The sequence below is a fragment of the Microcebus murinus genome, chromosome 15 (genome assembly GCF_040939455.1).
Source record: "Microcebus murinus isolate Inina chromosome 15, M.murinus_Inina_mat1.0, whole genome shotgun sequence".
In the NCBI taxonomy this organism is placed as follows: domain Eukaryota; kingdom Metazoa; phylum Chordata; class Mammalia; order Primates; family Cheirogaleidae; genus Microcebus; species Microcebus murinus.
The window spans coordinates 61,656,355-61,678,090 of record NC_134118.1 but is presented as its reverse complement, the minus strand read 5'-3'; positions in this window follow the sequence as shown (position 1 = coordinate 61,678,090).

Sequence of the window (21,736 nt, the reverse complement as noted above, 5' to 3'; positions counted from 1 at the left end):
TTCTTTTCATTAGTGAGGTTGCCCAAATTAATGGATGCTGAGCAAGGGAATTGCATTTTACATATTTATAATGGGCTCTGAGGGTGGCTGCCAAAGCCGGCGCAGTGTATGGAAGGTCGAGATGCCCTGGGAGCTGGGCATTCGACTCTGGTCCTGCTCTGGCACTTCCTGGCTTTGTGAAATTTGCAAGTTACTCATTGGGATCTCATCTAAGAAGGAAGGATTTGGACAAAACAAAAAAAAATTCTGAGTTCCTTTCAGTTTTTAAAATATGAAATACCACTATGTCAAATTTTGTGATTGGTACTTAAGAACTAACAATCTCCAAACAGCCTTTTGTCAAATGGTTACCATGGCCCTTTTATGTGCTGAGAACTGTGTTTATACCAAAAGTACAGAGATTAATTAATTCATTAACACAGCATGTGTCATCAAGACTTTATAATCTGGCCTAATCCAGAGAGACTGGACTAATGATGAAATTGCTAAAGCAATGTTAGCATAGTGCCATAATACAGCTAAATGCAATGCAAGAGCCTAGATTTGATGCTAAATCAGAGAAAATATTGCCATAAAGAACATGGCTGAAAAATCGTATTATATTAATGTTAAATTTACTGATATGATAATTGTATAGTGGTTATTTAGGAGAATATCCTTGATTTTAGGAGATAGGATAAAATGTTTGAGGTCATGGTATCTGCAAATGATTTAGCCAAGTATAAACACAAAGATGTGTGTGTGTGTGTGTGTGTGTGAGAGAGAGAGAGAGAGAGAGAGAGAGAGAGAGAGAGAGAGAGAAGAGGAGAGAGAGAAAGAGAAAACAAATATAACAAATGTTTACAATTGGTGAAAGTAGTATATGGGTATTCCTTTATGATAAGACAATTTTTATGAAAGTTCAAAACGTTTCAAATTAAAATAGTACAAATAGTAAGTTGGATAGTAGTGTGTATACAGTGCTACAGAAATGCATGATAATTATATTCAAGATAATTTTTCTAATTTTATACATCTGAGGCTCCACATATCAGATGTATTGGTGACAAGGGCCCAAGGATTCTGAAGAGTGGCACTAGTCATACACCTCCAAAGGACCAGATAAGAGGTGGCCCAGACCAGGTCCAGCTCATCAGCCTTTTGCAGCCCATAGGAAAGAAGAGGGAAGATTGTTCTGAGGCACAGAGTGGTTAAGTAGCTTGCCGAGAGTCACACGGTGGGTAACAGAGCCAAGGAGTCAAACATCACACTTTTGCTGTGCAGTCTCTCTCCTTAACTGCCCCTCTATATGTCCTCTAATAATTTTATATTGAATTCTGTTTGGATGATTCATGTTAGACTGTTTTTATTTTTTTCTGTCTACTTTTTGAAGTTTCACTTGAAATAAAAATGTTCAAAGGTGCCCACATATGGTTGGACAATGATCAGTGAAATAGCCAATGTGAAACTGCTGATCTGATTACTTCTCCAGCCCTAATTATTTTCATTTGTCCTTTATAATGATTATAAATGCTTTGTCTGGTCATTGATTTTGAAAACTTTCAGAACATTCAGATCTACTATGCCGCAACTTGGATCATTAAAATTATGTATTTTAATATATATAAAACATATAATTTAAGGGAAACAAAAACTATCTAAATCACGATTAGTAAGACTAGATTAAAAAATGAAAAGGGTGATATTGAGCAAACCTTCTCCAAGTCCTCATCCAAGCTGCTTTTCTCACATGAACAATGTCTATTTGAGACATGACAAGATTGTTCATTTCAGGTTTAGGGGAATATCACGTATTTTAAAAGACATTAAAAATATAATGTAAATATTTTCTTTAAAGGCTTATAAGAAAGATAAGGGAAATCTACCTAGTTAGAAAATATTTGGGGGAGAAAAATTGTGAATACTAAAGTTGCTTTAGAAACATTCTCTAAGAAAAGAGTGTTGTGCTAGAAGAAAGAAGAGATGGTATAGGTGGAGAGAGGCTAGTCTTTAAACTTAAAGTAATGATATGCTTTTGGATTCTGCAATTTTGGGTAACCCAGTCTTGCATTTTTCCCTCTGATGTTTCCTTCTTTTCACTGTGAGGATTCAACCTTCAAAGAAGAACCTGACAGGTTGCGCTCTGTTAATCTAGCCTTCTGGGAAACTGTCTTTAGTTGAATAATAGCAACAAATCTGTGAGCTCATGCCTGCTCTCTGCGCTCATTCATCTCAACCAAGTGGCAGCAGAGAACTCAAATGAGCCATACAGAAGTGCATTTCACAAACAACTTCAACTTGGAGTTTTGAATAATGTTACTCTTCGGTTTTTTAAAAGTTTTATTATGTTCATCATGAAGCTTAATGGAAAGTATTTTGCATTTTGAGAGGAAGAATTATAATGTGAAAATTTTCCACTACTGTATCTAAATTATTTAAATGGTAATCCACAGAAGTTTCTTCTCAGAAGCAATATTATTCTATACAGGCCATAGAAGAGGATTCATTGTGCACCATCCCAATGGAAAATCTTGAACAGATTCATGTAGTAGAGTTATTACAATTAACTATGTATATTTAATATATTTCTTTTGATATTCTCCAGTGACATATATAGGCCATAACAATGAATTAGTTCTTGAATATATTTAACTGATCCTTTATTATCTAATGTTTGCTTTATGTTCTAATTGTTTTATATACAGAGTATTGTTTCTTCTCTTTGTGAGACATGTGAAGGCCTCAGCAGAGAGGGAGAGGAAAAATAGGTACAGACAGAATCCGAGCTGATGGACAGCCGGTCTCTCCATGGGGACAGCCAGCGTTTGGTATGACAGCGCCCAGAGAGCAACGGGTAATCCTGGGGCAACCACGGTAAGGTAGCTGTCCTGGAGGTCTAATATGTTGAACACCGAAGCAGAAAGTTACTAGACAGGGAACAAGATGAGTTAGGGGTTGCCGTCTCTTGAATTTCAGGGAGTTCTGCCTGGAAGGCCCCAATGGCAGTTTGAAGGTGGGGGGACTCAAGCTACCACTGAGGCTGTAAATTCTTAATGGATTCAGGTTCCAGGCAAATGGGCTAAATGTGGGTTCTCTTGGGAACACAACGAAAAGGCCAGTCCTCAGCACAAAGAGAGAGTGTGGCCAGGCGTTGTATAAGCCTAAGAGGGCACTGGAATATAGACACGGAATTTAGGGCAAAAAAATACATCCCATTCTCCCCTGCTGGTAGTCCTGGGGTTCATTGTCGGTTAGGATTCTTCCAGGTGTTTGGTTAGGCCAGATTCTCAGATCAAGAGTTGCCGGTACTGGTCAGAGCATCTGCAGGCAGGAACTGATGGATTGTAAGATTCCAAGGATCCGTGTGTCTCTCTATTTCTGCATCAGCTCCCAGAACCTAGCACAGCAGTAGTACAAGGTAGATGCTCAGAATAGGTACTGAGTTGATGTTTGTGAATCGTGCAGTTTGTTTGCCTAAATATACTTAAGTAAACAGCACAAATCCATGTCAAGAATGTCTGTCTTGCCTGTTTAGGATGGTTTTAGGATATATTTAGACCAAAGACCTTGTTTCTTCTCCTAGTTTTGAAAGTGGTCTTTGAAAATATTTTCTTTTGGTGTTCCATTGACTACAGTCAAGTAATAATGTTAAATCTTCTTTAAAATTGAATTAAACCCCATACTAATTTCTGGGGATTTGTTATCAAGACTGTAATTGTGGTAAGGTTTGCTACATTGAAAAATTAACATTACTGAGACTATATTTCTGCCACGTTCAGAGTTAAGATATTGCTCTCATTATTAAAATGAGATATGTTTCATGTATACAAATGATACTACTGCAAGCTATTAGAAGAAGTGCCCCTTGAACATTAATAGGAAAGATTTGTCTCTTGTCATTCACATTATGTCAACTCGTCTGCCTTATAAATGCTGCATGTGCTTACAGTTAGTGGTGATTTTGTCATTGGAGGACTGTATGTTTATTTCCACTTGCCAACAAGCAACAATTTAAAATTCAGTGTAGTTATGCATATATATTCACCATTGCATTCCATTTTTTTTCCTTGAATAGGGGCTCTGTTAGCTAGAATTTCCTTTATAAGATTTGCACTTTCTGAAAATGTCTTAGTAATTACTAAGTTTAACCCACTCTTTTTACATATATAAAAACCAGAATTCAGAGAGCTGAAATAACTGTCTGAAAGTCAAACAGTTGCTATTGCATGGGTCCTCAGATCCTATTTTCCAAACTAGTTTTTTTTTCTCTTTTGATATATTTGTAAACCATTGATAAAGTGCTTGACATTTGTTTACCATCACCTATAACCAATAGATTTGTATGGTCTCTACTGCATACTCTTCCCTTTGTGACCCCTTACTGTTCTAAGTCCATTGTCAGTCTACATCTGAGATACTCTACAACAAGGTAAGTCTTCATGAAATTAAATACTCAAATGAAAAATAAAAATAAATTACCTAAATATCAAGTTATCTTCTAAATTCTTACACTGGTGGCATTCTGTGGAGAAATTCCTCAAATAAATGCCCCAAATGTTTAAGCATCATGTGAAGGCACCTTCCCTATAGACACTTCCTAAAACCTTTTCCATGTTATTCTATATAAGACATTGAAATACTAATGGTGCTTCTCCAGAAATACTGATTTAATTAATGTTTTTATTAAATGTATTAAAACTGAGCTTCTTTCTCATGATCTCGTCTCGTACAATGTAACTACATTTCCATTTATACAGGCACAGTATTCTTCATAGTATCTTGAGATCTATACCATCAATTACTTTCCATGACCATTAAACTCATGATTAATTTAGTACCGGCAAATAGAAGGGGAATAAGCGTTATCAATTAATATGTTCCTAGGGCCACAGAATTATCAATTTATATATCTCTGTTTATCTGTCATTCTCCTTTGTAGATGATATTATATTAACATACTCAAATATTCTGAAAACTCAGAGGAGCTTTACTTAAAAGCATATTTTATATGTCAACTTAGCCAGCCATTGGCCCTGTTTAGGCATGTCTTTGAAAGGAATGTTAAAATGGTCATATTGCCTTATGGTTTTATAAATTACTGTTATGAAGATAAGACAAAATTAATTAAAAATAATTAAACTTATACTGTGGCATACTAAACAATATTTTGCTTATTAAATAGTTAACTCATATATATAAAATTAATTTAAAAATATTACCTATGTGGCTAATTTATTATGCACGCTCTTGTTCCTGGAAGAAAATGCATTCCTTCCCATGTTAGTCAATAGTGGTTTAAACACTGGGGTCAGAGATAATCATGCTGATATCATCTAATAACGAATCTTGCCCAAGGGGATTTCCTTCCAGGGTAAGGAGACCCCAGTAGTAAGTGGCTGAAAGGATCTCAGAAGCTGCAGCCGAGGTAGGATTAGAAGCTCCAGGCTCCAGGAGAGACACAGGAGTGAACTACAAGAACTACAAGAACAGAACTTGTTTATGGAACAGTGGGAAGCACAAGTAAAACTGCTTCTATCATTCATTCATTCATACATTCATTTCAGCATGTATGTATTCATTTCAGCCTGGCACCAGCTATGTGCCAGGCACTGTTATAGGTACTGGAATGTGCCCTTAGGAAAAAAAATATTGAATAACATCCCCTCATCTACAGAGTGTTATAGGGAGTGTATGTTCAACATCCTGGAGATACATGCACACACATAGATGGGTAGCTGGTGACCGAGACATATTATTTATTTCTCTGTCACCTCTCTAAAATTTTGTTGGAACCCTAAGCTAGTGTAACTAGAGGAAATGTGATCCTGGTCCTTTCTGTTGATTATAAGTGAGGTCGTCCTTTTATTTATGTCCTACACTAGTCTTCATTTAAATGGTCACATTCTTGTATCATGACTGCTAAAGTGAATTACAGAACCTTTTTAGTCTGTCTGCAAAGTTCAGCTTTAAAGTACTGCTTTTCTTCAATTATGTATATAACTCAACCTGTAGTTTCCCTAATTCACCTTTAAATATGTTTTTTTGCAATGCTGCAAGTTTCTGCTTAAAATAGTTTCTGCAGGCTTTATTACAGAAGAATGGGCCATTCACCTGATTCTTCATAAGGCAAGGTCATGGAGAGGAAATTTGGATGCTGGTGACAATTTTTGGGGGGTTCCCCAGCAGGGATGAATTAGCCAAATCTGTGTTATATGCAACATAATCACGTTCTGGGCAGGTAACTTACTTGGACCACTTTCCTTTCTCTACCTTTGCTTCTCCCCTAAAACACTCCCCTGCCTTGTAGGTACTGTTAGTACAGAAGTGGAGAAAAGAACACTTTGACTTATGGGAAGAGAAAAATGTTCATGTGGAATGCTCTAGTGTGTAGCTTTCTGAAAGATTTGTCATTGAATTCTTTTATCTTCATTTATGTGTGGCAGGATAAATGCAAAACTAATGGAATCCAAATTTAAAGTTGAAATATTTTGATTGTTTAGTAAAAAGAAAGTGAAGACATCTTTTATTAAAACATTAAAAATAATTACGATTTGACATTTAAAATAATAAATTTCTAAAGTATATAAATTCAAAATTCTACCGGTAGATATTTACTTATTAAAAATTCATTTTCTGAAAATATCATGCTTGTTTCTACTCGTAACATAGCTTTCGCTCCATTTCAATTTCATAAGTTTCTTGAAACACTATGTTGATGTTCTTTACACTGACATTGAAATATATTTGGTTTTAGTTCTTAGGTGAAAGATAAGAGTCCTTCAGTGTTTTAGTTCATGCAATGTAGCCATTGTTGAAAGCCAATTTAGCTGAACAGTGTTTATTATATACTGGACCACTTCTGCTTAAGGATATTGGTAAATAACCTCTGACGATCAGTTTAAGTCAGTTCAATAAAAGCACTATTGCTTTCTTACTACATACCAGACACAGCATCGGTTTTTGTTTTAGAGACAGAGTCTCACTCTGTTGCTCTGGTGCAACAGAGTGCAATGGTGGGATCATAGTTCACTACAACCTCAAACTTCTGGGTTCAAGCCGTCCTCCTGCCTCAGCCTCCAGAGTGGGTGGGCCCACAGGCATGAGCAACCGCAGCTGGCCATAGTTTTTGTGTGAGCTAAAAAAAAAGTACTGCCTCTGAAGAGATTATCAGCCAAAGAAGCCAATATGTGAATTTGTAATTTACACTTTTATCATGCAGAATATATAAATGTATAATTTCAGTAAAATATGTAAGGGCTGTGCTAACATACATGGATGGTGACCTGTCTCTTTCTGGTTTTTAATGTCTACCTAGTTTGTATTGATAACAGAATGAGCCCTTGGACATGAGACAAGAGGTGATGAGGAAAGGCTATACATAAAAATGAGAGCAGAGGATGTAGCCAATGTTGTATGTGTGAACTGTAATGTGAAGACATTCATCCTCAGGAAATATGTGTTAATAAACAACATATATTAAAGTCTTGATTAAAACTATCTGATTAACCCAACAGTAAATGCTCTAGAGGCATTCAATTGAACTTTCAAAGAATTATTATCTAGTTGAATCTTTTTAATTTCTCAAGTGCTTCTAATATATTATTTACCACTTGTTAGTTTTTGAAATCACAGGAGTAATGTTATTTGCACATTAAAAAGCATACATGTATAGCTAGAGCTAAACTAATAGAATAATAAATCTTTTCTTCTTCCAACAACCTGTCCTCCCTTCCTGACCTTCCTTGATAGTTAATGGTTGTGCACAAGTAAATCTCAGGAGACGTTGTAACAGTACAATGCCCGGGTTCAAAGTGTGTAGTCATACAAAATTCCCTTTGCTTACCACCAGGAGCTAGAATTCTGAGAATCATACAGAACAAAAACGTATTTCAGGAAAAAAGAGTATGCCAGCCCGCCATGATAGAAGATAACTTCTATTGTGAAAGAAGTAAGTCCGCATGTTCAAAGCTGGAACATTCAGGAAAATAGAAACCTGTGTTTGTTAAGGACCAGGAGATTTGAGAACATTAAATATCCATAGAACGTGGCTTCTTCTAAACATCAGGATGATATAAAATACAATAAATACATGTTATCAGTTTCAGTAGTAAACATAAGAGATTTTCGGATTAAACGAGCCCACAGTGATTGAAATTAACCTCACCCACAGGCTTTTGAAGGCCAAAATGGTTTTATAATCATGCGGCATAAGTTAAATGATATTTGCAGTTGTGTATGTGGGTGAGTATTTCAATGTGGATAATATTAAATTAGATGTGACCCCTGTACTGTATATTGCCATATCTTCGTCCCTCTCACCTTCCATTTTCCACTTCCTCCTCCTTCCTCCACCCAGGGAAATGAGATAGAATCAGGGAATTGGGAAGGGAAGTGACTGTCTGTATGTCTTCAGGGTGGGCTGGGGCACAGACAGAGAAGGAAGGGAGGTGCAAGAGTGTGCACAGGAGTCCACGAGAGCAGGAGGGGACTGACACAGGCCATAGGAACGGAGAATTGCACTCTTTTGATACATTATATGTCATGGTTGTTCTTGAGTTCTGATCGTTAGGAGCTTTGCAGCATTTCTTGTACATGACTATAATTTGGTGCTGTGAACCACTAAGGCAAATATTTTGAAGAATGTTCTATGTATAGCTTTTTTGGTAAATTTTCATTCTTGTACAGCAATTTCCAAAATTACGAGCTGGTTGACTATGTCTGGCTCTTTCAGTCATGTTGTCATTTTCCCAATGACAGAGGAAAACACTTGACACCCCATTGTTCTGCTCTTCCTGCATGGCTTCTTCCTGAGGCATTGCCTGATGTCGTTTGTTACTCTAGAGCCGAACACACAGCATTGAGCCGCTCCTAATAGTTTGTAGACAAAGTGTGTCACATCAACTCAATACCTCTTCTCCTCATCTGACCCTAAAATGGCTTCTTTTTGCTTCTTGTCAACAATTCCTTATTCTGCATAATATTTAGGCAAAGAGTCATAAGAAGGAAGTGTGGAGTTAGATGTAGAGAGAAAGGCCATTCCTGTAGATCTTAGTGGGTTGGGAGATTGAGTGTTCCAGGCTCATTCTACAGGTAAAATTTTGTTAGAATCAAATACATCATCACAAATAATATCCTATCCCTAGAAATATCCCAGCTTTATATAGTGAAGTGGCTATTTTTGTGGAGATCCAGTTCTGTCTCTAATTTCAGTACATTTAAATAGAGAATCCGTAGTATATATTCAAAAATAAACTTGTTATCTGAACAACGTTTGAATAGTGAGACTATCTGGAAATATCTTTGAAACATATAAACATTGTTCTTTCTAAAGAAAATGCTCATTTTCTGTGTCTATTTAATCACTCTTTTAAAAAGCACTTTTGAGGCCTTCTGAATATGCAAGATGTTAGACAAAAATCTAAATTATGCTCTAGTGTTTGGAATTTACTTGTCTTTAAAACACCACACTCACTTCAAAAGGGGTGCTTCTTGTCTCATTTGTAATTCTGTGATGTAAATTCTGAAGTTTCACAAATTAGCTGTGATGGTTATTACATTAGTAACATTACTATACATCCCTTTGGTTAGTTTACATGCTTAATTACTTATGTTTCATTTTCTTTCAGGCTTTCGTGGCTGTTTCTCTTATTTTTAAACTAAATGACTTTTGAAAGAGAACATCCTCTGAGGACTCACTAATTCTCCCATCTTTGCAGAAATTCCTTCTCAGAAGAGGCGAATGAGCTCAACACTGAAGCCCAGACAAGGAGAAGCAGCGCTGGGTGTGGGGGGTGAATGCTGACAGGTGCTTCAAGATCAAACTCTTGAGGCATGTTTCTGCTGCTCACCCCGTGGCCAAAGGGACTGTGTTTCATCTTTGTTGGCTTCATTTCACTTGTCAGTTACAAAGAGCATAATAGTTTTATCCCCAGTGTCTTGCAAGCCATTTATTTTTCGATTTCTGTAATGAACTCTTTGTTCATATTGAAGCCAGCCTGTGCTATTAACAAATGATAACAGTGACAACGAAAAACTCCCTTCCTATGTGGAGAGCCCGAGAGACAGCTCCATCTCCTGTCATTCAGTGTCACACCTTACCTGGGTGAGCTCCACGCTGCTAAAAAGTCATGGCGCAAAGGATTTGCTAACTGACCGTCTCAGAGGAGCAAGTGCTAGAGTCTCAACCTACCTGTTCAAAACACCTACTCTCTAGTCCTTAGTTAGAAACAAAACTTGGCAACTCTTAGGGCATAATAACATCTTATTTTTGCTGATAGCCAGAAGTTTTATCCATAATATCTATCTTCTAGGACACTATTATCCAATACGTTATGCCAAGAGAAACAAGAGGTTAGGTCTAACTCACCTGGCTTTCACCTGTTCTTACAGCCATAGTCTTGGCCTCTTGTGAACAACTCAGAAAATGAGCCTTTCTTCATAGCTGTTTGTTCATACAGAATGAAGGGATACACATACATTTCTGATTAATAGACTTATGGGACCTAATTTTGAAAAATATATGGCCACTTTCTTCTTTCTCTGACTTTTATCTAGTGTTGCTACTGTAACAGAGAATAATAGACAATGCTGAAAATAAAGATGCTAAAACCAACTCAGTCAATCTTCATGTCATTCATTGATTGAAAATGTTTTGGGGAGGCAAAACCTGTAATGAGGACTAAAATTAAATTTGAGGACTCCTTCACTTATTAATGTAATTTTTTCACATTAGTATTAGCCTTCTTTCCTTAGTAATAATGAGTATTACTATGACTGTTGCTATTAATTCTATGGCTTACAATTTACTTACTACTTTCCAAGTGGAGCCAAGTACTCAACTAGGTATTTCACATGCCTTATCTCATGGAATGCACTCAACAGTGGCCACTCAGGTGGCCATTGTTATTATCCTCATTTTATAGGTGAGGCTTGCAGGTTAAAAGACATTCTGAGGTCCCATGGCTGGTAATTAGTAGCAACAGGATTCAAGTCTGGGTTTGTCTAGCTTGAAAACTGGGCTCTCTCCTAATGGCTTTTCAACTCTGTCTGCTAAGTAACATGATGCAATATTTGTTAAATGTCTTTCATAGGAATGTCTGCAAATTTAGTATTAAAATCATTTCATAAAATGGATTTTTGATGTAATAAAAATGATCCATGGGTTCTGTCAATTTCATTGCCGAGGCGTGGGAGGCAGGGCTGGGAAAAAGGTAGTAGTCAACCCCGTGGGAAAGGATGGAGTGAGCTGTCAGCATTTTCTATTATTAATTGTGAATACAGAAGTAGTAATCAGATATTCTTTTGCTTGTTTCTCAAAAGTGTAAGTTAAGTTTTACTATTTTTCTTTGAAAATAAATTTTTATTTTCACTTAAGTAATACATGTATATGGTAAAAACTTCAATAATAAAACCTAAAGCCTGTGTAATTGCAAATGTCCACATTCCCTCCTCTCCACCTCTCCCCACCCTCTGGTTTTCTGTCTGGGATCAAACACGTTCTCTTCCTTTAGTTCATTCCACTGGTGATAAACCTCCATATTGCTAAATATTATGCTGATTAGCTCATTACTTGACTTTTTAATTGCTGACATTATCTATTTTCACCCCTTTAAAGAAGTATGATATGAATATAAGTATTTTACAATTTTGGCGAAGTCAACATCCTGCAATATTGTTCGCTGATGTCCTAGAAAGTTAGGCAAATACTCTTCTTGTATTTTTTTAATAGATATTTTTCTTCTCCAATATTTCTGTTTTTGGTCTCTGGAAAGCCAATTTTTTTCAGATTAAACCTCTAGTTTCCTAAATTTTTTCTCAAACTTTTAATCATTTTATCTTTTTTTTATATGTTCTTGGAACTATTTTATCTTCCAAACTTTGTTATTTATTAATTTTTATGTATTAATTTTCAAGTACCATTTCTTGATCTCTAATTATGCCCAATTAAAAACACCTAATTTAGAAATTTAATGGAAACAACATCTCTACCCTCTCCAAGGATATTGATTGTTTGGTTCATTCTTCCTCTTTGCACATATATATGTCTTTGTGTATATATATTGTGTTTTGTTTTGCTTTTGTATCTCTTTTTTGCATTGCACATTTTCTTTCAATGTCTCATGGTTTTGACTATTCACTTATTTTCAAGAGCAAGGCATGAAAAACTGTCAAGAAGCTCTGTTTATGAGGAGTGTGCTTGACCGTTGGTGAAATTGCTATAGCACACTTGATTTCAGTTTAGCTTTTCCACTAGGTACCTCCAAATGTTGGTGTCTGGAGGTCCTTCCTAGTCTTATCTCCTGATCGTCTGCTTGCGGTTGGTTGGGATGGGAGCAAGGGCGTGCATGAGAAGGGGTTGAGGCTTGGCTGCTGGTTTTCTGAGGCAAGACAAGAGAAAGTGGAGGGTCTCACTGTTCTCTATTTGGGTCTCACTTAATCCCCTATTTTCTAGTCATTACTCGTCCCAGTTCTCTGCTCTGCTTTGTGTCCTTAAGTCTAGAGCATCTGCTTAAATTATCCACAAAACACTTGTGGTTGAGGAGAAGGTCATAGATTTTGCTGGTACGGGGGTCAGGGGCTGACCACTCTGAACACAGCCCTTCTAGACAGTGCTATGGGTGAGGCCCTGCCTCTCATCCCTGCACCTTCCACCCCAGCACCCCCAGCTTCCTGGCATCCCGGGGTCCAGGGGGCACCGGGGCTCGAGCATCATTGGATTTGCTGCTCTAGGTGAGTGGGTGTGACCGACTCTGCTCTACTTGGTCACCCACCTCTCAGTCCTTCATCTGCTCTCTGTCTTCCAAATAGTTGGATTTCCCATCTGCTATTTTCTCTTTTCTCATTGTCTTTATTCTGGGTGATAATAACTTTTTAATTTTATTATTTTCATTTAAAGGAGTTTGAGGACAGAAGAGAATCATGTGTGGGAGGGCAGACTTTTTTATTTTTAACAAGAAACATCATTTATTTGTTTATTCATCATTTATTTGGTTAGAATACTTTAATACACCTCTTAATGCATTATAGATCTTTGTCACTTTAGATAAAAGTGTTTTGTAATAATATAGGGTATTCTGATGACACATTAATTTGATAATTCAAATACATATACAAAAAACCCCTACAAATTACATGAATTTTCAAGGAGCCAAGAAATATTTAATAAAATTTTGCCATACATTGAACACAAAGAAAACGTCAATAATTTACTCCAAAATAGAAATAGCATAAACAGTTTTTCTGAAAGAAAATAAACAAAATCTATAACCAAAAGACAAAAAACCCTAAATCCATATCATTTGTTTGAATAATAGAGGAGGAAATAATAAGAGAAAATGAAATAATTAATGGGGTATCTTTGCCTCAAGTATGTGCAAATAAATATAAAAGTGGATGAGATGGATCATTTTCTTGGAAAACAAATTAGGATATTGATTCCACAAAAAATAGAAAATTTTAGTAGTCCATTTATCATAAACTAAACATATTTTGTTTTTAATTGCACAAGCAGTATCTAAATCTGTCCTCTTTTGACTGAATTTGAACAATACAAGTAAAGTCTCTTTTCCACTATAATGAAATTCGATCACCTCCCTTCTTCTTAATAATAAAAAAGTAGTATTAACTTAATATGCGTTCTTCGATGATTTACAGAATACATGTAAGAATTTAATTCTTACTATTTTTGTAATAACTTATGATTCATGTTTCTTTAGTGCTGCGGTTCTCCAAGTGTGGCCTCCTGAGCTGTGGCATCAGTGTCACCAGGGAAGTTGTTGGAAATGCAGATTCCTGGGCTCTGCCCCAGACCTACTACCAAGTCAGGAACTCTGGGACTGGAGATCAGAGATCTGATGCACTCTTTTATTTATTGATTGATTTTTATTTTAGCGTATTATGTGGGTACAAGTGTTAAGATTACATATATTGCCCATGCTCCCCTCCCCCCTTGAGTAAGAGCTTCAAGCGTGTCCATCCCCCAAACGTTGCACATCTTACTCGTTGTGGTTGTATATACCCATCCCCTCCTCCCCCCTCCCACCGCCTGACACCTGATAAATGTTACTCCTATACGTCCACTTAGGTGTTGATCCGTTAATACCGACTTGCTGGTGAGTGCATGTGGTGTACTGCTGACCTTGAGTGTTCACAGTGACGACAGTGAAAACTACTATGAAAACACGGATTTTATGTGTATGTTATACAGCACAGCACAGCAGAAGCAATGGAAACTGTGGCCAAATGCACAGGATCCTCTGGCATCCTGGGATTCTGAACATTAGCGATGAAATGCAGAAAGGAGTTTAAAATACAGAGATCCCTCCAGAAACTGTTCTCCACGCTGCCTAAGTCATAGCAACTCCAGTGCTTGCAACATTCTCCTTCCCATCTCCCTTTGGATGGCCTGGTGACTCGTGACTTGCCCTGTCTGCATGACCCCCTGCTCCGCAGCCTCTGGTCAGGTCACACCTCTTGGGCTGTCCTCATGTGAACAGAGCTTGCAGAGAGGACAGGGGCCAGGCAAGCCACCGGCTGGGTGGAGTTTCCCACTCCGTGGAGGAGTGACCCGATTGCTAGAAGCCCTCTGCTGTGGTTCCTGATTAGGGAGGTGGATACCACTGTGCCCAAAGCTAGCAATTCCCAGCACTCTCCTGTGGGCGAGATTTTTCAACCAGCTGCGCCACGGTGGCTAAAAGCATAAGGGCTTCAAGCACACCCACATGGCACTAATTTAAAAATGCTAGGCTTGTCGAGGGGAAATGCTGTAATATTTCTCATTAGGTGACGAGCAGCTTAACACTCACAATTTGATTGAGAAAAATGGAGCTGTTTTATAGTCCAACAGGCTCCAAATTGTTATTCTACCCGTATCTTTATTGCTGGGCCCTTCTTAATTTAATAAGCAATCTGTGTCACTAAGACAGAAGACAAATAGGTTTTATAAGTAAAGATATAAAAACCAAAGTGTTAATAACAAAACCGAAAACATAGTTTTATTTATTTTTTTCCACGTCAGATTACATTTTCTGTAACTTCTGTGCAAACAAACCATCATGTTCTTTCTCTGAGGCACATGATTGAATCGCGGGGTCTCTGCCAATGGCACTACCTTGGTAACAGATTAGGGCCATGCTTATTGAATTTTACCAACAGTTACTACTGGGCCAGGTAAATGCAAACTTGGGGAAACCTCTGCATCATATCCCTCATACCTTTTGCCCCCAAACATTGCTCTGCTTTGGAAAAATCACTTTTCTAAAATAACACTGAAATAAAAAAAAAAAAATCTGTCCTAGTAAACAACTTTACATAGAACAATATCTGCATTAATAAGAGCCAAGGCTCTGAAGAATAACTCTTTGGCATCCTTTTCTCTGAAAAGGTCTCTGGGATCCATGCCAGGAAAATATAATAAAATTTACTAGCCTAAAGGTTGGGGCTTTTCTTCCCCTTTCTGTGTATCCATTGTCCATGCCATTCTTCATTTTTATCTTTATTTTTTGGATAGAAATTTGAGAGCCTTGTGTTAGTTTATGTGAAAATGGCCTTATGCTTTCAGTGCTATGGTCCCTGTTCCAGCGATACGATGCCATAATCTCTATGTAAAATCATCATCTCTCTTTGAAGTTGATTCCACACATTTGCATTGATCTCTATTCCCGGGTACCGATGCAAACCCTTCATCAACCCCCTTCACAGGGCTGGCGGCCACACTCCGGTTTGCACGGTCTCTTCCTCTTGGAATCGTAAGTCACGAGGAGGCAGGGCCACTTCCAAAATCAATTCTTGGCAGAAGAGAAAGGGCCTCCATGCATCAGGAAACCATTTGAAAGGTTAACCGTTTATCCAAGGGCATTAATTAAGCTTCTTTCATAAATAAAGGTTCAGGGCTGTCAGAAGGTGGAGTGCATGAGGAGACAATTCCAAGGCTGTAACTCCCCTCGCAAAAAAGAAACGAAGCTCTTCACAGGCAAGGCCTATGATGCGTATTCACTTTCAGATTGTCACATGTAACAAATGAGAGGGGAGACAGAGGCAGTGCAAGAGCCCTTCATGCAGGGAACAAAGACCACTTTCTATATCCTCTGGCGTGGTGATCTTGTCTCAGAAAAAACTCAAAGAGTGCTGAAAACGGGGATAATTAAGCAAATGATTGATACCAAACCAAAGATAACTTTTTAGGTTCACTTGATATCAATCACCTTCGGGGAGAGTATCTTTTAGCATCAATCCCATCATAAGAGATGAAAAATGACATAGCCTTTGTTAAACCATTTAAAAGAATTAGAGAATTTCCTGGGCTTGGACGGATGAGATTCTTTGCCAATTAATAAAAAATGGGAAAAAAAAATATAGAATAAGCTCTCATAGTCCCTTCAGTTATGGGATTTTCCTGTTTAGGTCTGCTAGCAGCATTTGACAAAATATTATCAAGGGCGAGGAAATAAACAGCCTGACTTTTGTTGTCACCCGGGCACTAAGCCGTATCAAGATGAAGTGCAGGCGTTAGAAAATGGTAAGGGAATGTGGGGCGAACAGAGACACGACGCAGTTCATCTACTCCCGGGCTTGAGTGGCACATAGTTCTCAGGTGCTAAGTGAGAAACATGTCATAGGTGAGGCAGAATGTACATGATGCAGAAAAATAAATCAGCTTAAAATATGTTAAATAAAAACTTTAAAGAAGTTTAATTTAAGAGGTATATTAATATTTTTTGTCTTGGAATTGTTCAACCTAGTGAGAGGCACAGACCCGAAAGCTGCTCAATTTTCCAAGGGTCATTGACACTAAGGGTGAGACTAGTCAATCCCCGACCCTCAGCACTGGACAGTCACTTTGGGTCAGAACTCTTTCCAGACATCCATTTCCGCCTTTCTATCTGGACCTGTCCTCTGCTTCTCTCCCTGAAGACACAAGTAGTTGGGGGAATAAAACAGAAGCCAATAAGTGGACTATTTTCAGGGTGGATAGTGTCAGGGTTGGCCCAGCCTAGGCATGGGATGAGGGTGACTCTGGCAGGGTCTGAACACTGGCCAGAGTGAGCGGTGGCCTCCTAGGACCCGGGTAGCCTTGGGGTCTGAGCTGCACAGGGGTCCGGAGGAGACGGATGCAGCTGCAGGACTCAGAGACTGAGGTAGGATTGGCCAAAAGGGTCAGGGCTAGGGTAGAAAAGATTCTACTATATTTAATCACATACCATTCAAATCTTCTCAGCACCAGGAGAAGTGAGGGTGTCTCTGTAGTGCATAATACGACAATAGCGGAAATCCAAAGCCAGGGAAAAAGTGAGGCTGAGGTCCGTGCAGGATGCTGGAGCTCACAGTGCAGAGACGGGCCTGCCCACGCATAGACAGACACTCGAAGTCAGTCCAGTGATCGGGGAATCCGGAACTGGAACACATAAAAGTAAAAATCCAGGGAAATAAACGGAATCCTGACAGTTTTGATCAAGAGAAGAAGGAAGATACAAACTTATAACATCACGAATGAACACAGGACCATACTACCTATAGAAATTAAAAAGATAATAAGAACCTTAAAAAGATAATAAGAAATTAAAGATAATAAGAACCAATAAATAATAAGAAGAACCAATAAATATGTTGATGAAATAAACAAACTCCTGGGAAAATATAACCTGTAGAAATGATCTAAAGAGAAATAAAAAGCTCAAATTGTCCTATAACTATTAAAGAAGTTAAGTTAGTGATTCCAATCTTCTTTTAAATAAGTGCCAGAATGAGATGGTTTTATAGGTAAATTCTATCAAATGTTCAAAATGCAGAGTATTCTTGTTGTTGTTGTTATTTTTAAAAAAACTATTTTAATGGTTAGAGAAGAGGGAACACCGAGCACATTCTACACGAAAACATAACGCTATATAAAAAACCAAAATGATGCATAAAAAGGAAAAAAATTATAGTTTGATTTCACTCATGCAAAAATCCTTGAAGAAAAACGATCTAGAAAATCAAATGTAATGCGTATTCAAAAATAGAATACACCAAGACAAAATTGGGTTTACCTACATATGCAAAGATGATTTAACATTGAAAAATTAAATATAATTCACATTAATAAATATTTAGTCAGTAAATAAAGTTAACATTGAGCATTAGCATATTAGAGGCTCCTATAGAGAAATCTTGCTATACAAAATCTATTTAAATTTGTTCGGTTTGTATTTTTCCAAGATTTACTTGAACACTGAACTATTGCTAAACTTATCCCTAAGAATTACTTAAATACATGTTTGCTATGAAACAGAATGTATAAGGGTTTCTCAAGATAAGTTCAATATGCTTAATTTTTCCTTTAGAATAATGCGGTGTGATACAGTCGTGCAGCCCTGAGGCAGGGCCGGGAGATACCAATTGCAGCCCTTAAGATGCTGCTAACAAGCTAAGTGACCTTTAGACTTATTTACATCATAGCTTTCCAAAACACAAAGTGAAGGAGGAGGATCATATGACCTTTATAATTCCTTTTGCCTCCTTAGAGTTTTGAGTTTTTCTAGGTTACAGGAATACAATTTTTTACATTTAACAACAGATGCCTAGTTTTGTGTTTGTTGTGCTTTAATGAATCTGCCAAATAAAAGATCTTCTACCATTTTTATAAATTGTGTGGCATCATTTATCTAACAAAATATAGTTTCAACAATTTAGGCCGCTAACAATCACGACCTGGGGTCCAAAAGGAACTGGAAGGTATTCTGTTCTGAGGTCTGGACACTTCTCTGTGTCCATTCTGTTGTGCCAACCTTGGCGTGCATGTTTTGACACTAGGGTCATTTGGACAGTGCTTTTTGATGAAGGGCATATTTTGAAACTCACCCTAATTTCATGATAAAAAATAATATACCGTTAACCATTTCATTAAAAAATATGACTGATTTCTGTGTGTGACATATAGCCTCCTTTGATCTCTGATTTTTCACTTACAATCTGGGCTCTGATCTTTCCCTGAGGCATACTCTGTCCTTCAGGATCAAAATGCCTTATGGCTAAAGAAGTTCCTGACAAAGAGTGACCACTGAATCAGTGATTTTTAAAGGACTGAATGGGTGATCATTAGAATCTTACACTTTATACTGACTTCCTGTACCCGCTTCTGAGGGCAAGACTTTTTTTTTTTTTTCCTATTTTTAAATTGTGGTGTCCTTTGAGCTCAAAACAAACCTACACCCACAGTGGATGCATTAATAAAGTCATTATTGTAGTTAATAGTGTAGTTTTTAACGTGAATAACAAAGGCTGTTCCATCTAACACAAAGGACACTTATTAAACACACACATGTTATCATATGACTTATGTATGCATTGTAGGAACAGTAAGGAACATATGTATAATGCAAAGAATTAAAATAATCTAGGATTTAGGCAAAAAGGAAGTGTGCATAAGGAAATAAAACAGACAGCCTCGAAGGTGGCCCCAACGGCCCTACCTCTTGGTATCTGTGCCGTGGTGCAGTTTCCTCCTCTTGCACGTCAGCTGGACCTAGTGATCTGCTTCTAATGAAAAAAAGACTCCCAAAGTATTGGGATGTCACTCTAAGATCAGACTACAAAAAGAAAGTGATTTGCATCTCTTTCACTCCCTTTTTATTTATGTATTTATTTATTTATTTTATTATTTTTTTTTTCCCAAGAGACAAGGTCTTGCTTTGTCTCCCAGGCTAGAGTACAGTCGTATGATCACAGCTCAGCGCAACCTCAAACTCCTGGGCCCAAGTGATCTTCCTGCCTCAGCTTCCTGGGTAGCTGGGACTACACATGTGTGCCACCATGCCCAGCTAATTTTTTATTTTATTTTTTGTAGAAACGAGGTCTTGCTATGTTGCCCAGGCTGCTCTCAAACTCCTGGCCTCAAGCAACCCTCCCATCCGGGCCTCTCAAAATGCTGGGATTACAGGCATGAGCCACCATACCCGGCCTCCACTCAGTCTCTATAGCTTTTCACTTGCTTGCTCAGTCTGCCATGTTGTGAGTCATCCTCAGAAAAGACCCATTTGGCAAGGAACTGGGGGAGACCTCTGACCAACAGCCAGAAACTCAGGACCCCAGCCCAACAACTCATGAAACACTGAATTCTGTCAGCAACCACGAGAATGAGCTTGGAAACAATCTTCCCTTTGTCAAGCCTTGAGACGACAGCACAGACCTGAGTGAAATTTGACTGCAATCTTATGAGAGTCTTTGAGGCAGAGGTACCTAGCGAAGCTACACCCACAGAAACCGTGACATAATAAATGTCTATTGCTTTTAAGCTCCCATGTTTTGAGTACTTTGCTATGCAGCAACAGATAACTAATACAGTCAGAAATAAAATTAACACATCAGAACATATACTGGTATTGTCTGGTTGATACACAATTGCTAGAAGCAAGGCAAGATCTTGTCTTTAAGTTTGGCTCTCTCTAGACAGACACCACCGTTCACAAGAGGCAGTGTGTCTGGAGATAGGTACAACTGCACTGTTTAGGAAAATCATAGCTTTTTTTTCCTTTTGGAGCTGGAAGGAATGTTTCCCATTAGTCCTTTTAAAGTAACCCCTGGTGATGGACTAGTGATGTCTTTAATACCATCACAATCTCAATATATGTTAATAACATCTCTCAATAATGAGTCAATGGCAGAAGGCGGAAGCTTTATTTATGCTTTTACAAGAGGCTACAAAAATGGTAAAAATATATAATTTAGAATATGCAAATCATATGGATAAATGGAAGAATTCTAGCCCTATTCTTTTAATAAGAATTGGTGAGCAAAAACTTTAAGATTGTAATCAAATGCAAGAACCAAAAGTAAAGATACTTTGTGTTGCAATTTGAAAAGAGGTCCATGAATTCTTAAAAAATCAGGGCAGGGGTAGAATGAAGATCCTTTTATTAAAATTAAGTACAATATTTGATGCTTGCCCCGCACCACCCATCTAGATGATGTTCCACACTGGGGGGGGGCAGTTTTAGAAAGTGGGGGAAAGGTGAGCCGTGCCCCTCTGCAGCAGTTGCTCAGCCAACACCAACAACCAGTAATGACCTGTTGCTGAACCACGGTGGGCCCACAGATGCCTGCCAAAGCTTTAGAGCTTCTGTAGTTTCACTTGTCGTGAATTCTCTTCCTTGCAACTGCTTATTTTACCCTCAACTGGGAAATGACTATACAAGGTATTCAGAAATGAATAGCTTCAGTTTTCCTTCACCTCCTGAAGCGTAAAGACCCTGAGGAAAACAGTTTTTACTTTCTTTAAACCCAAATAACCTTGAAACAGGAACCCTTATTTCACGTGCTATTCATGACTAGGTAATGATTTTTCAATTGAAAATAGCTTTATGGACTCTCCTTTCTTTTCCTTCTAATTCCCTTTAATTTTCTGCAAATATTATTATTTTTTTTTCTGTCACACCTGTCTCCTTGACATAGTTGATCTGCTGGCGTACTTCTCAAACAAACTTTCTGTTTCTATAACCTATTAGCAGTGCGAAACCTCATTTTCTGCTCTGCCTTTTTCCTGATGTGACCAAAGGGAACAGGAAATTGTGGGAATTTACGGAGGGAGATTTGTCAGCCTTTTCTTATTTACTTGGACTGTGAGCTATAAATTGAATTTGGGGTTCTCTCTTCAAGAATAAGTTATTTGTTATCAAACAAGATCACGTTAGTGGATCGGACATGGATAAGGTGTTACCATTATAACCTTGTTAGGTGGATTAGAGTGCTGAGTTCTAGAATAATTGCTTGTTTTTGTGTGTGT